Here is a 17,742-nt window from a genome sequence, read left to right on the forward strand (position 1 = left end):
TTGGTTGGCTTTGGGTTTCTAGGACTGTAAAGAAAAATGAAGTAAAGAAGTCAGTTAATTAAGTCAAAGTGCTCAGAAGAAGATAGCCAGCTAAAAGACCACTTATTTACCTCAAATTTTAGCAGAAGTGGGCACTAAGTGGTAGTCTACTGGAAAGTTTACTGGTTATTAATTTACCATTTCCCTTGGAAATAAAAGGTCATCATGAGGGAGTTGTGACAGGAAAAAGAAGCAAAAGACTTTGATTAAGGATGTCGAATTTCTAGTCCTCGCCTGACCATTAGAATAATGCTCGCTCATTCAGTCAACAACCACAAAAAATGAAAAACAGCTTAGTCACGTACATGCTTTTTCTTTTCCTTCACAATCAAGTCATAATAACAATGAAAAAAACATGTGAAAAAATCAAATTATTTGAGTTTCCTTAACTCTTAATAGTTAATATTGTTTTAAATTTAAATGGTGTGTAAGGTGAGGTGAGTGGATGTGTGTGTGTGTGTGTGTGTGTGTGTGTATTTAGGGCTTTTCAAGTTCATAATGTAGCACTATCTTTAACATTCGGCCAGCAACCTTATTCTTTTGAAAAATGAAGAGTTTGTTGGAAATGTAGTCTACTAAGGCAGGCATTATACAAAGCTTTCTGATTTATTGAATTAATTCTCACAACTGTTGAAGGTAAATATTCTTACAAGTGAGGAAACTGAGTTACCTAAGTACATCAACTTAGCCAACTACAAGCAGTGTGTGGGAATCAGAACTTAGCTTCATGCCTGAGTCCAGGCACTTAAACACTGTCTGGGGATGGTCAGTCCGCCTCGAGCCATCCCCCACCTCCATCCCAGCAGTCGGGATGTACCAAAAAAGTACCAAAAAGCACTGACTTTTCTGCTCATTAAGTAGCTGGTCCTGGGGTGACAGAGGAAAGGGAAGAATACACAAGGGATCTGAGACTATGTCCTACGGGCTCCTGTCCACTTAAACACTGTGCCTTCCCTGCTTCCCCCAAGCTCTCACCACTGCCCCATGCCCGACCACCACACCTGAGGGCTGCCTGAATGGCCTTCTTGGTGCTGTTCCTAATGCTGCTGGCACTTGCTTGCCTCCCTTGGTGCCTTATTCTCCCTCCTTTGTTTTCTCTTCAAGCTTTTTGGTTTTGTTTTTTGGTGGTGGTGGTGGTGGTATTTATTTTATTAGGAAAAACTATTTGAGTTCTTAATCATATCTACTTTTATATATCATCTTTTCATCTAATGGATTTTAGCCCTTTTTCTTACTAGAGCATATATATTTTAGTCTGTGGATTTCCTCTTTAATCTCACCATCTTCTAGCTTCATATGTGTTTTTATAAATCTCATAATTTTATATTATTTTTAGTATTAACTTTATTGGAAATAAATTGCTTACTTTAAATTTCTTTTTAATTTTACTTTTTAATTTCCTTCTAATTTTCTTTTTGCCCTTCACATTCCTTAAAAAAGAAAAAAAGACCCTCTGTTTCTTTTTAATTTCTTTTTTGTTAACTTTCTCTTCCAGTAGTCAGCCAGAATTACCGCCATGAAGATGGCTGCGTTGAAAAAGTCTCCAGCACGTCAGTCCTACTTGTAATTCTTATATATTTATCCCAATTTTAGTGTTTATTTTATATAAGATATTCACATAAATAATTTAGTCAAATAGAGGTATAATGGTTATGGAAACTTGAGATTCACATAGACATAGGTTTAACTTTGCTCTCTCTTGGGCAAATTGCTTAACCTCTCTCAAATTGTTTCCGCCTCCGTAAAATTGGAATCAGCCTACCTTGCCAAGGGTTGCTGTGCGGATTAGAAGTAATGTATGTAAAGTGCCTTAGCACAGCGTTGGCACGTGATAGGCACTCAATAGATAGTAGCTTTTTTTCCTTAGGAAAATACTGTGAGTAGCATAAACATCTCCTGACTCTAAGTTTTATGAAAATAATCAGTCATCAGGACTTCAACGGGATTGTCATTATCTGCCTCAAGCCATGTGGCTAGGATGTATCAGTCACACTTTAGGACCAAGACACCGGCTCCCGCCTATGAGAGATGGGTGACTCGAGGGAACGCTCAGCTCCCTGCAGTGATGTGGGTTAATGAGAGCAAAGGGGACCAGGTCTCTCAGTCTCCTTCTGGAATATTAATTTAGCTAATTAAAAAAAATATTTATCTTATGCAGAGAAGTGTGTCACTCGGTTTTCCACTTCTGTACTTCCTCTTGTCCTTCCCTTTGCCTTCTTGTTCTTGCCTACAAAGCAGTGGACAAATCTCTTGCTTTACTGACTGCCTCTTTCTTTAATGATATTGAGTATCTACTATGTGTTTTATAAAATTGGTGACAGAACACAGAAATGAAGGATGTCTCCCCTTCAGTTAATAATGGTAATAATTAACACTGATCACCTACTGTTTGCTAAATTCTGTATTTAAACCCTTCATGAATATTATTTCATTTAAAAATTCTGATTTTTTTAACACTCCTATAGAAACCATTATTACCTACATTCTTGTAAGTGAGGAAACAGAAGCTTAGCAAGGTGAAACAACTTGCTGAGAATTAAAAATCTAGTCACTGGAGAACCTGAGAACCTAAGAGACCTTGTTATGATACAACTTACACAGCTTGAAACCAAAACATATTTGAAAGTATAATTACAACATAAGATAAAGGCTTAACTATTGTGAGAGCACAAAGGAGAGAGTGATTGACTGAAAGGAATCCCAAGAAAGGCTTTATTGAGGAGACAGTGTTGGAGCTGGGCTTTGAAGAATAAGTAGGAGCCTGCTAGGTGACCAAAATAGAACAGGAGTATTCTAGGTAGATGGAAGATCATGTGAAAAGCAAACAAGTGTGAAAACACAAGACTGATTTGAGGGAGAAGTTCTGTGGGGCCGGAACATTATAATGTGTCTGATGGGTGTGTGGTGACCAAAAATCTAGGGACATAGATGGAGACCAGATTGAAAGGGACTTGAATGCCCCTGAGGCACTGGAAATGATCTGTTGTTTGATAACCATGTTGGAAGAAGGGAAGGGAATTAGTGTTTAGTAAGATCTCTAGGTCCCTTATTTACATTATTTCATTTAATTCTCACAACCATACAGAGAAGTATGTGATTATTATTATTATTACTTAAAGCATACAAATGATAAGTTTTCACAAAGTGAGCACACTAACATAGCATGCAGAATGGGAAACAGAATATGGAAGTCCAAAAACTGCCATGTGTCCTCTCCCAGTCATGGCACCCTCAAGGGTAACACTACTTGACTTCTAACACCATAGTGTAAGCTTGCCTCTTTTGAACTCTAGAATATGGCAATATATCATATGTTGTGTATGGTTTCTTTTCTTCAATACTATGTTTGCAAAATCCATTCAGACAGGCATATGCAGTTGTAGTTCATTCCTTTTCATTGTTACATAATGTTCCACTGATGACTACATCATAAATTCATTATCTAGACTCAGAATAGCTAATATTAAAATGACAAAACTTGGGGAGGTTAAATAACGATTTTTTAAAAAAGATTATTTATTTGAAAGAAAGAGATGGGGGGGTACAGAGCAAGAGGGACAATCTCAAGCAGACTCCCCACTGAGCATGGAGCCTGATGTGGGGCTCCATCTCTCCACCCTGAGATCATGACCTGAGCCGAAATGAAGAGTCGGCTGCTTAACTGACTGAGCCATCCAGGTGCTCCTAAATAACTAGTTTTAAATCACAGTGTTCAAAAGTACCAGAACAAAGTCTTTGACCCGGGACCATCCCATCCGAAAGCTGGAAGAGCAGTATAACATGAGGTTTGAATCATTGAATCTCTAGTTAACGATACCTTATTGAGTGCATTACATAATAGTTTACTGTGTACCAGGGATCCTTCTGGCTGCTAAGGACGTAGTAAGGAATAAAACCCTCCTGATAAATATTTAGGTGAGAAGAAGGTAGAATTTGGGCACTCGCAGTGCTGTGAAGAAGACAGTAAGAAACATGCATACAGTGTGAGTTCGTAGCATGTCCTGTTCTAAGTACTTTATCTGTGTGTGTGTTTTTCTAAACAAATCCATGAGATAGGTACAGTATCTAGTCTCGTGATCCTCATTTTACAGATGATGATGCTGAAGCCTGGAGAGGGCAAGTCCTCCCTGTTTCGTGCCCCGGTTTGTAAACGGAGGAACCAAAGTTTAAATTCAGACGGTTTGGCTGCAGGGTCTGTGCACATAACCGCAGAGCTAGGAGGCGTACAATGATAAAGAATATGGTGATGAGAAGCCCGATCTGGTTAGCATGTAGGGAAAGGCCGCCCGAGGAAGGCATGTCTGAGCTGGAGAACTGAATAGTGAAGAGGTGGCATTTGTTTGAAGATCTGGAGAGAGAACATTCCAGGCGCCATGAACATCAGGTAGAAAGGCTCCCGAGTCAGGGACGAGCTTGGCATGTTTAAGGTCAGAAAGGAGGACAGTGGAGAGGAAAGCAGCCTTAGCCACGGACACGTTAGAGCTATAGAGACATGGGTTCAAACATCACCTTCAACACCTACCAGAGGCATTTTTCTTTCTACACTGCTCTTTCATAATCCACTGCATTAGTCTTTCTGTGGTGATCTACAGAAAGGCTTAGAACACCCACAAAGCAAGCAATAAGTGCTCACATTTCCGTTTCCTCTTGTTGGTGCTGTCCCCTGCCATCCCTACTTGAGGGCAATGGTGCAACCAGCAGCTGCCGGAGGTCGTCAGTAGCTCTCGGGAAATGTGGCAACAGACCATTTTCTCAGTCTCCTGTCTTTTTCACTACGGAGTGGACATCGCCAAGTAGGGCCCCTTGGGTCTGAGAAGGATGCCACAAGAGCTGGAGCCTCAGTGAGACCTGCCCGGGACACCTCTGACGTCCAAAACTGCATTTCTGGGACCGCCAGAAGTCTGTCAGGAAGCATTTCCCATAAGAAAACAGCCTCTGTTTGCGATTAGTTCTTACTTTTGAGAGAGGATGCTCTGCTCTGTTTCAAGGTGAGACAATGTTATGTGCTGATCGTCGGATGAGTCGGTTCTAATTATATGCCTCCTTGATTATTGTTCTGCAGATTGATTAGAACCATATTCAAGACATTTGTAGATCATAGTTCCTGGACACTGCTATATGTTAGCAAATCAAGTATAATTTATCCCTGGAATTATTGGTTAGGGACGGCTTCTTTTTTTCAATGCATGTTCTCTCTAGCTTATAATTTTAATTAGTGCTTGCTCCCAGTTCACACCGAGAATAGGGATGATTGTCACTTCAGCACTGATGCACGGCCTCCGCTTGTAATGCAGCTTTGACTTCTGCATTCAGATTCCTTCATCAGTGCTGGTTGGAGGAGAGAGGACGCAGCTGAATTCAAGTTACAGGGCAGCGGGAAATGGAATCGCCCTGCTGTTCGGGAAGCGAATTTGAATGAGATCACTGATAGGCACAACTAGATCTGACAATGACCATGACCAATTTTGAGCAAAGATCATCCTCCTCCTATGCCCAGACCCAGTCGAGAGGGACTAGAGCCACATGTGGGACAGGGCTCCACGTTCCTGGGGAGACTCTGCCGCCGGGCATCTTGGTGGCCCACAGCTTCTTGAGAAAGTGAACTTAGGCTACTATTGCCATGTGACTGTGAAGCTTTTGCTGATCAGATCACCTCATCAGGTGTCCTTCTGCCACAGAGAGACGCCAGATTTTCTCCTTCTTTTCTTTTACATTGAGGGAGGTAAACAGAAGCTTCCCTGCACTCCTTTCTCTTTGGGGCTATAGCAAATGTCTGTATGTGAGGGAAGGACAGTTACATCCTGAAAATGTAAAATAACTGTAAGAAAACCTGCTGTGAATTTCTGATTACCCTCTTTCTACCCAAGATAATATTGTATTGTTTCTTGAAAGATCTAGTATCTTGAACAAGATAATTATATTCCTCCTAATACTCACATAGAATTTTCCCTCTGTGAAATACAAGAAAGCTACCTATTTCAGAATGATGTAAGTTTAAATGAAATCACTCTGTCTCTGATCTTCAAGTGAGATTTAATTATCATTGTCTTGACATACACTGACGAATGTACAAACAGTGCCAATGAGTGCGGAAAAGTGGCGGTGTGTGCTGAAGCAAACGAAGACTTGAGAGGAGTTTGACCGAAGTTTGGAAGTGTCGAGAATACAATCTGACTCAGCAAGTTCAAGCTCTTGCCTTCCTAAAGATGCAAACCGGTACTAAAATGCAATATTGCTTGGCAGTGCAAATATGAATATTTAACAGTAGCAAGCTGATGTAGTTTAAATGTTCCTGGGCCCCAGTTTAACGGAGTTCTGTGAGGAAGATTTACTTTCATGAAGTGAAAGGAGGTGTTTGCAACGAAGTGGAATATCCTTGAGGATTTTTATCACCCACTAAAGCTAAAGGAAGGCTGTTTCATCACAGAGTTGAGTTTGATCATCAGAAAACCGGTAGAAACATTGCCCTTAACAAACAGGCTGGGGAAGGAACGAATTTTCCCAAGGAAAAATATTCTGATATTTGCTATGTTAGTCAAAGTTCTCCAGAGAAACAGAACCAGTAGGATGTGTCTCTGCATGAAGAAAGCGATGTGTTTCAAGGATTTAGTGCACACTACTGCGGAGGGCAGCAGGTGCAAACTCAGCAGGCTGGCAGAAGATGGGGAGAGCCTGGGGTGACCCAGTGCTGCAGCTTAAGTCCAAAGGTTGTCACGTCAGGCCACATAATTCGCTTCCGTTCAGAGGAGGTCAAACTTTTGTTCTATTCAGGCCTTCAGGTGGTTGGAGGAAGCCCACCCACAGTCTACTTTACGCAAAGTCCACTGATTTCTTTCTTTTTTTATTACTGAGGCATAGTTGACTTTCAGTATTATAGTAATTCCATGCCCTTTTTGTAGCCAGAGTCAGGAAGAGCCAGGATCTTGGTACATCTCGCAGACAGCTGCTTTTCATGAACCCTGTCAAACCAAAACAACCGAGGTCTTGGTACTGCCTGGTCTCGCTTGGGTATTGCCTGCTCTAGGAGAGCTCTTTCCCAAGAATACATAGTCATTTGGATTTGGGTTAGGAATTATTTATATCAAACTGCCCACGAGCTGAGGATTTCAAGGGATTGCCCCGGGAAGGCAAAAGACTGGGAAGTCAATCACAGACCCTATTGGGTAAATGAAAAAAAACAAAAACAAAAACAAAAACAAAATGGTGCCATGATAAAATATTATAGCAAAAGGGAAAGAAAATATCAGCCTCCTCTCTTATTGAAAAGGGATGTCAGTTTTGGTGTTTCAAAAAAGTTCTGGAGATGAATGGTGATGATGGTTGCAGAGCATCGTGAATCTACCTACCTCATCTACCTTTGAAAAGAAAAGAGGGATGATACCAAACTGTATACTTAAAAAAAAGTTAAAGTGGTAAATTTTATGTCATGTGTTTTGTTATAATTTAAAAACTTATCTGGAGTGTTTTCCCATGTTTAATCTCCTGTTTATTATAAAATATCAATTATTTTTTTTAAAGATTTTATTTATTTATTTGACAGAGAGAAATCACAAGTAGATGGAGAGGCAGACAGAGAGAGAGAGAGAGGGAAGCAGGCTCCCCGCTGAGCAGAGAGCCCGATGCGGGACTCGATCCCAGGATATTTATTTTACCTATCTACAACTGGTTTAAAAGAGACCCAGTGACTAATTAAAAATAGGGTTGTTTTTTTTTCCTCTAGGAGACCTTTGGTCTATATGAGACCTTCATGTATTAAAAATAATATTTTACTGGGCACCTGGGTGGCTCAGTGGGTTAAGCCGCTGCCTTCGGCTCAGGTCGTGATCTCAGGGTCCTGGGATCGAGTCCCGCGTCGGGCTCTCTGCTCAGCAGGGGCCTGCTTCCCTCTCTCTCTCTCTGCCTGCCTCTCTACTTACTTGTGATTTCTCTCTGTCAAATAAATAAATAAAATCTTTTAAAAAAATAATATTTTACTACAGGAAATATTTTACTTTTGGAGGAAAAAAAAAATAGAACCTTACCTGAGGTGACATGCACAAACAAACAAACAAAATCATGAACATTAATGAGTTAAAGATAAAAGTTGGATGTTTTAAAGTTAAAAAATATGATAGAGAGGCTTAGATATAGAAAGATTTTATAATCATAAGATCAATGAAGGAAAAGCAATATAAATATGATTAGATCACATGAAACATAAAACTCTCGATAGAAATAATGAAAATAAATACAAAAAGCAATATTTAATAAAAATATTAAAATACAGGGGCACCTGGGTGGCTCAGTGGGCTAAGCCTCTGCCTTCGGCTCAGGTCATGATCACAGGATCCTGGGATCGAGACCCCATCGGGCTCTCTGCTCAACGGGGAGCCTGCTTCTCCCTCTCTCTCTGCCTGCCTCTCTGCCTACTTATGATCACTCTCTCTCTGTCAAATAAATAAATAAAATATTTTTAAAAAATATTAAAATACATGCAAGTTTACTGTATCAAGCAGACATAAATTTTTACCTGGGAGAATTCATCAGGTAGTAAAATAAGTGCAACATCACATCAAAGTATCTAACTGAAGAACCCGAGTTACTATATTTACTGAATTTGTCAATAGTGAAACCAGGGTTCTCTGCATTGTTTTGACCTTTACAAATTTATGTAGGAAATTTCTAAGCAAGCTCAATGAAGAAGCACAGGGATGATTAGATTGTAAGACCTACATAGCAAACTCAAAGAAACTGGTATGTATTAAATCTAAGAAAAAGAATTGCTTAAAACAGTAGAAGTAGAATTATTACTATATCAAAGGGTACTAACTGGATCACTTCAATAGAAAAAAGAAAAATAGGAAGTAGTACTCACAGGATAATTTATATTGCAGTTGAGAATTTTGGATATTCTGAGACACCAATTTTGCAGTAGGTTATGAAAGATGGAAAATCTTTTCAGATGATATTTTAAAACAGAAGAGATTTTCTTCTATCTCAGGGTGCTTCTGTTTTAGGTTGGAAGCTCTACTAAAAACCTTCTCAAGGACCACTCTGGAGTTGTGATTCCAAATCCAGACCTTATGCAAGATAGCTTTAAAAAGGCATGTTTTAAATAGACCTCGATGCTCAATAAAACCAGCTTTCAGGCTCCAGGCTAAAATATTCCTCTATCTTTATAGCTTCCACTTACACACGGTACTTGATTTGTTACAATATCAAGCAAACAGAACAAGTTACCCTCTCCACTGAAAGAACCCTGTGGTTCTATGAAAATTAGATATTCTCTCAGGGTCCACCTGGAGCAGATTAAATAAGGTAACAACGTGAACAATGTGAAAATTCCTCACCCAGATTCTGATCGTAGCAGTCACTTCAAATAAAACTGGGCACCGTAGCGAACATATGGTTGAGAATTAGGAAATATATTTATATGTATATACATCTAGATGTATATACATCTAATATATTCATTGTTCAAATATTGAAAGCTGGGTTTACATTAGTGCTACAAATAATTATAATATTAATGCGGAGAATGCTTACTATGTGCCAGATACTTAATCCTTCAATAACTCCCTGAAGGAAGCAGTTTAATTTTCTCTTTCTTTTTTAAGACTTACTTATTTAGAGAGACAGAGAGAGCACATGCAAGTGCAGTTGGGGGGGAGCTCAAGCAGACTCCATGCCCAGGGCAGAGCTGGATGCAGGGCTCGATCTCATGACCCTGATGTCATGACCTGAGCCAAAATCAAGAGTCGGTTGGTTAACCAACTGAACCACCCAGACACCCTTTCTTGTCCTTTTCTGAGATAAAGAAACTAGAACACAGAAGGGTTAAGACAAATGTGGAGATGTGAAGGGCCATGGAGGACAATCTGGTTGGAAAATAGTCTGAGGGTAGATTGTGGGAAACTTAGGACACTGTGATACAGGTTTGTATTTTATTCAAGGCAGGCCTTCGTGAGCTTTTGAGGACAGGGATGACTAACTATGGAAGTGTTTATAGCATCGTGCGTAGTTCTTACTCCAGTGGTGAATATGTGCCAGGGTGAGAACTGTAGTTGAAGTGGCTTAGATACTAGTTGGGGAAGAGAAGAGTGGGGATGGGAAGGAGGTCTTCTTAGTTTGAGACATTATGGAGAAAGGATACATAGAACTTAATTGCTAACTGTAAGTCATGGGAGAGAAAGGAAAGTTGAGGGTATTTTCTTTTTATCAATTTCATAAATAGGTAGGTGAATGCATCTGCACAATGTATCATGAATGTATCTGCATATAGTTGACCATAATTTCTGAAATGTGTTAATTCTCTAGGTCATTAACTTTCATAAGTTTTTAATTTGTTTATTCAGATTTTAAATATCCTGCCAAAACCCAGGTCTCTTAATACGTGCAAAATAAAGCCAAGGATATTTTTGAATCTGTGACTAAATAACAAAGAGATTTAAATCAACTCAGGCAGTTAAGGGAATAGATTATTTCAGTAAATGTCTCTCAAATGAATGGGTCAAGCAGGTAAGCTGACCTTTCACCCAGACCTTTACAGAAAATTGTTCTAAAGTTGAGGACTTTTGGCAACTCACCTGAGTCTAATCAACAGTTCAAACACCGAAATGCCAGCCACAGGATTTGGATGTTCATAACTCCAAGAAAATAGAGGAAGAAAAGAAATTTGAGAAGCAGTACCTCCAACTGTACATGCAAGGAAATAGCACCATGTGTACTGACTGGAGTGTGAGCAAGCTGGTGAGATTCTCTCATGCCTTCTTCTACTCCTTCTAGTTATTCTTGACATCTTTTGGCCCATTCTTCTCCCTCCTCCCATACTAATCTCCTTACCACTCAGTTCAATTTTCCACCCTTCATTCAGTTTCTGTTCTCCTTCATTCTGGAGACACCTCAATTTTCTTCTAATTGCATACCTTTATGCTTTCCAGCCCCCATGTCTACAGTGTTTCCCCTTCTTGGATTTGCCAAATACTTTCCCTCACCGTCTCCAAAGATGTCTTTCATTTCCCTTCCCCCCCGTAGCCCATCAAGTCCGAGTGTGTGATAATGATTCTTTCCTTTATTCTCACATGCTACCTCAAAACCCACAACTGCTGAACTCAAAACATAATGTAATACTTATTTGGAATTGGCTTGCTTTGGCACTAACGTTACCCAGGTTGGATAATTCTATTTGACTACACTAATATAGTGTGGTCTGAAATGTAAGCATGTAGACAACAGGAGTTGATTTTATTTAGCTCGTTTAGAAAAGCGTAAGGGTAGCACAACGGGACTCAATGCAATATTAAGAAGTACTGTAGTGGGTACCATTTTGCAGCACTGATAGGAGGAATCAGACTCAGGCTGTGTGCAGAACGGCCATAATCCGTCTGTGTATATTTGCGCTTCATGACACAAGTCTTGAACCTAGAGGTCAGAGACTGGGACAAGAAAACGAAAAAAGAAGATGAAAATCACATGTGTCTTCAGCGAACTTCACCTAACAGGCCTCCCCCTCACCCCAATGGGAAGGTGTTATTTCTCCCTGAACCCTGGTTCAGGCTGCTGTTATTATTTTCCTCTCATACACTCTCCCCTCTGCTTCATTAGCTAATCATGGAGCAGGAGCCGTTCCACCAGCAGGCACTGTTTCTTCCAACTCTGCAAGTAAAGTTAACACTCACTGCTTAATCACTTCTCTCTCAACAGGTAAGGATAATAAAACAGTGGGGAAAATGACAAAATTTAGTGTACCATTTTCTGTGTTAGGAGTCATGCACTAAGTTTTACTTTGACATTCAGTCACTTATTGGAGCACAGTGAGAAACACTAGCAGGTGCGACATCAGCATCCTCATTCCTGAGATTGGAATGAGGGGTATCCTCCAGGTCAAATTCTGGGCGGGCGGCGCCCACAGGACTGACTGCGAGATGGCAGTAGAAGACTGAGCAAAAAGTCTTGGGCAGTCTTTTTTTTTTTTTTTTTTAAAGATTTATTTATTTGACAGAGATCACAAGTAGGCAGAGAGGCAGGCAGAGAGAGAGAGAGGAGGAAGCAGGCTCCCCGCTGAGCAGAGAGCCCGACGCGGGACTCGATCCCAGGACCCTGAGATCACGACCCGAGCTGAAGGCAGCGGCCCAACCCACTGAGCCTTTTTATAGCTTATCCTAGGTGCCCAGTGCAACTGAGGCAAAACTTATGAAATGGAAATTCTGGAAGGGACCCTACTCCCAAGTCCTACTTGTAGGTCAAGAAACTAAGGCCCAAGAGGTTGAAGTGACTTTCCCAAGTGACTTTGGATATTGAATAATAATGGGCATTGAGTCATCAGACTTCTGTGACAGATTACTGAATCAAGTAGCATCAGTGAACTCTGATAAATAATTCAGATTTGGGCTTATTATTACCCTGGCAAATACATTTTTGAACATACAACAATGACAAGCAGTAGCTACCTCAGATGTGCAAATTATAAGTAGGTTCTGGTAGATTATAGTTGACAACACCAGTATTTTTCAGTATGATGTCTCTTCAAAGAACCACCGAAAGCTACTCTTCAGACTTTCTTACAACTGGGTGAAGTCATATGACTAAGAGTCATGCTCCTTCTGAGTGGAGGCAATGAACATCTGCATGATTTTTCCAGCTCTCTCTCTCTCCCCCTTCATTGTCTCCAGTAGAGGCAATGGGTTGAGATGGCAGAGCTACAGGATTGAAGCAGCTTGAATCCTTTAGTTTTCACATGGATGATTGACTGCTATGGAGAATTGTCTGAAAAATAGTTTATATTTTCAGGAACGGAGATTTGGGGATGGTTTGTTACTGTGACAAAAGTATAGCCCGCTCTAACTAATAGAGAGATATTGGTGTTTTTATGAGTTTGTTTGCTATTATTCTTTCACATTTTGTTGTGTCGAAAGGATGTACTATTACTTATGTCAGATAAATAGTGATCTGAAAGAAATTTTTCTTGACATATGATTTATATTTTGTGGCACTCTACCAAATAGATCCTTTGGTTACGATTCTCTGATTCCCTATCTGGTCTATTCCTGATGGCTTTCTCTCTTAGGATGGATTTTCTAGAAGACAAAACCAGAAGTGAAAGCTTAAGTATTAGTAGTTTATGGAAGTGGAAACCCGGGGAAGTAGAGGTGAGGCAGAAGGAAGGCAAGGCCAGGAAAGAACAGATATTAAGGTGGTACAGAGCTGGCCATAACTTTGTGATAAACTGTTTGGTTTCTGAAGATGTCTTCAGAAAAGCTGAATGAAGCTACCGTGCTTCTAAACAGCATGGAGGATAGACAAGAAGAGAGAAAAATATATCGTCTCACTTCCATCTCACACTGGTCAACATTTGCCCTATGAGATTTGAGCTCCCAGACATTTCTGGTTTGTGTATGCATGGATGTGGCAGAACCTCATGCCTCAGTGGTGACAGGGAAGTCCAGGGGCAACAGAGGAAGCTGCTGGGCTATGAGCAACACATGGGGTGGGGAACACCTTCCACAGCAGACCACAGAGACCAGCTCAATGATGGCGGAGCAGCCCTCCACATTTGCTTTAGTCTCTCCAGCTAGACAGCACGGCAAACAATCAGACCTTTGGGGATGCATAAACTGAATCGGTTAGAGTTTTATAATATTATAGCTTGTTGAAGGCTTAAAAGATATGATGCATACCAAGTGCTTAGCATAGGGCCTGTCACAAACTAATGGGTAATTGGAGCACCTCCCCCCAACAATCTGGTAATAATACACCTTGTTAACTGTACATAGGACTTTAACATATTTATTATTTATTGTTCTTTTATTACATCCCTGAGTAGAAAGGGTTGCTCTCATTCCTATCTTACTTGGGGGTGGGAGGTGGGAATAAAAGCAATGGAGGCATTAAATTATTTCCCAAGGCCAGTCGGGCCTGAAAGATCCAAGAACAGAAGCCCAATTTCTTATTACCAATAGGTCCAGTTCTCTTTCTTTTAGACTATTTTAATTCTTGTCTTAATTTTTTCCCAGAAATTTAATTGAGAACCAAAGGAGCTAGACAAGCAACAAAAAACCAAACATAACTGTTATGCTAGCATTTCATCCTGCACTTGATACCTGGACTTTTAGTAGCTATGAAGAGCTGAATGCTCCTAAAAATAAAGGATTTTTCTGTTCTTTTTATAACTTAAGAAAAGGTGGGCCATTGGGGTGCCTGGGTGGCACAGCTGGTTGAGTATCCAACTCTTTTTTTTTTTTTTTTAAAGATTTTATTTTATTTATTTGAGAGAGAGAGACAGTGAGAGAGAGAATGAGCGAGGAGAAGGTCAGAGAGCGAAGCAGACTCCCCATGGAGCTGGGAGCCTGATGTGGGACTCGATCCCGGGACTCCAGGATCACGCCCTGAGCCGGAGGCAGTTGTTCAACCAACTGCACCACCCAGGCGTCCCGAGTATCCAGCTCTTGATTTCCACTTGGTCATGATCTCAGGGTCGTGGGATCGAGCACCACCCTGGATTCCATGCTTGTGGAATCTAAGATTGTCTCTCTCTCTCTCTCTCTAACCCCCTCCCCCAGCTCATGCTCTCTCACTCTCTCTCTCAAAAATTAATAAATAAATCTTTTTAAAAACATGTTAAAAGGAAAGTTGGACCATCCATCTGATCTATAAGGCTGAAGTATCTAGAGAGCTTAATTAAATAAATATTGTGGAAAAGTAAAACTAAAATGTATTTTCCAATCACTTTTTCATGAAAAAATGTGTAAAGAAATCAGTAATTATTGTTTTGAGCAAGTAAGTAAATGGAAATCTGGGGTAGCTGAGAAAAATGGGTGATGAGGCATTTCTCTGTGGATGTGGACACTTCTAAATAATTTTTTCATAAAATAAATATTTTGGCACTCTGGACATTTCTATATAATTTTTTCACAAATGTAATTTTTTGTTTATAAGACATATTATTATATAAGAAAGTAAGCTGAGATAAGCAAGAAGAATTGATATGCAATCTCAAAAAGCAGAATTAACTTTATTTAAAGATCTCAAAATCCGCGCCTGGGTGGCTCAGTGGGTTAAGCCACTGCCTTCGGCTCAGGTCATGATCTCAGGGTCCTGGGATTGAGTCCCACATCGGGCTCTCTGCTCAGCGGGGAGCCTGCTTCCTCCTCTCTCTCTGCCTGCCTCTCTGCCTACTTGTGATCTCTCTCTGTCAAATAAATAAATAAAATCTTTAAAAAAAAAAAAAAAAGATCTCAAAATCCATTTTCCTTTTCACTCTCCCTTCCTTTCTTCCTTTCTCTCTTCTCTCCCTCTTCCCCTCAGTCTCTCCCTCTTTTTCTTTTTTTTCTATATAAAACTATTCTGTCTTAACTGGATTTTTATACTCAACATTAAAGACTTTAATAATATTGTGAATTCAAGGGGAAGTTTTATTTCTACAAATTTCTACTGCCTTAGCAATTTTATCTAGTAATCCTCAGAACATTTCTAACTTGAGGATTCCACCTGACAGTTGTACAAGCTACACTCAAAGCTTGTTTTGCTAAAAGTCACGTAAGCTGATATTTTAAGAACTTGGTTGCATTGGCTCAGACAGTGAGAATCATCAGTTCAATTGACTCCCCCATCTGCACTGGGGATTGAGTGATGCAGAGGCACTGGCCTTAGTCACTCACCATTAGGAACCACCCCAGCGATTTATATCCTTCATCATGAAGTATCGAGTTGCCCAATCACAGAATTGTAAAATCACAGGTGTGTTATTTTCAGAATTTCAGAGATTTCAAGGATACTACTAAAATTGATTGAATAGGCTAATAAAAAAAAAAAAATCCGCCCTAGGAATAGTTGGTTAGTAAGAATCATCAGCCCTGCAGAATGGAAATCATTTATGGAAAATCCCTGAATTATAAAACAAAACAAAACAAAAGATTCCTAAAGTAAATTTGGAATAACACATTGTCTTCACTATGTTTGTGGCCTGTGCCATTCTGTCTGCGGTCTGTGCAGACAAGGAGCATCAGGAGAAAATAGCTCTTACACTGAAAAGGTGCAGAAGTATAATTTATGACACCTTTGCAAACACACTGGGGATTGGGACATCATTTCACTTTCAGCAACTAGCGTGCAGGAAAAGCAAAGCAAAAGTATTAATGTGATACATCATTGCCTTTGGAAATTGGGAGAATAATTAAGTTCCTCCCTGACTCCCATTAACACAGTTTGCCATTTGCTATAACCAGCCAGCCCCTACACACACCGTGGAGTGATACTTTCTGAAAGAAACAATGAGGAATCCCAAAACTTGAGGCAAAAATTCTACAAAATGCAACCTGGGAATGCCATTAGTAGCCCAGCAACATTTTTGGTGGCCTCCAGTACATATCATTTAATGGTTGCAAACTGCAAATGTGAATTGCAAGTGGATTTTGTGTAGTCGATTCAGTATATCAATGAGGCCTGTTGTTTAAAAAAAAAGGGGCAATTTAATTAAATAATGTTTCCAATTCCATCAAAATGAACTAGTTATAAATATAACCACAACCACGGTCATATTTCTTAAGGTTCTTCTGCTATGTGTGTTACTTGGAGCAAGAGAAGGCGAATTCCAGAAGCATTTATCAAATGCCTACTACATGTTCGGGCTATGTTCAGGTACACCTCAGAGATACTGTGGGTTCAGTTCCAGACCACCATAGTAAAGCAAGCATCACAATAAAGCAAATCAAATCATTTTTTTTTGTTGTTTCCAAGTGCATATAAGGTTAGTTTACACTAACTGTAGTCTATTAAGTGTTCAGTAACATTATGTCTAAAAAAAATTTAGATACCGTAAATAAATAATATTGCCAAAAAATGCTATCATCTGACCTTTCAACACACTGCAATCACTGATGACCATAACAAATATAATAATAACGAAAAAGTTCGAACTCTTACCAGAGCCTGTAAAACGTGACATAGAGACATGAAATGAGCAAATGCCGTTGGAAGAAGGGGGCAGATAAACTTACTCATTGCAGAGTTGTCACAAAACCATTTGTAAAAAAAAAAAAAAAATCTCAGAATTTACGAAGTACAGCAAAGTCAAGTGCAATAAAATGAATGACACCTGCACTAGTAAGAGAAGTATAGGACAAATTGTTTGTCCTTGAGGGGCTTTCAACTGATATAATTTAACAGTGGTGAAGAGGTTATGAGAAATACAGTGCACACTAGAAGTCCCAGATAGTGGAAATGCTGGAAGAATTTAGAAGCTGTTGAGGACCAGCCCTGCGAAGTGGTCAGAAAAACCTCGCAAGAGAGTGAGGCCTGGGGGGTCCTTGGGCTGGTCCTTAAATTATGACTGTCGGTCAGAGATGAAAAATAACAGTGGGGAATGGAAGGTAGAGCAGAAGTCACAAACACACACATACACACACACACACGCGTGTGCGCGGGCACACACAACCAAGAAGGAGCAAGGCATTTGTTAGTTTTCTCAATTAATTTGGCAAATATTTATGGAGGGAGGTCTGTGTGTCCCACATTCTGCCAGTGGCTAGAGAAACAGACTAACGGGGCAGACATCATTTTCTTTTCTCATGGAGATTTCAGGTAACCTAGTGGAAAGCACTCTGGCTGCAGAGTAGAATGAGATGAAGTTGGAAGAATATAGTAAGAGTCGGGACAGAACCAGTCCTCTCATAGCATATTTCATACCCCCGCCCCGCCACCCACAGCCAGGTAATACATGCCTGGATG

The sequence above is a fragment of the Neovison vison genome, chromosome 2 (assembly GCF_020171115.1).
Source record: "Neovison vison isolate M4711 chromosome 2, ASM_NN_V1, whole genome shotgun sequence".
NCBI classification, from domain to species: Eukaryota; Metazoa; Chordata; class Mammalia; order Carnivora; family Mustelidae; genus Neogale; species Neogale vison.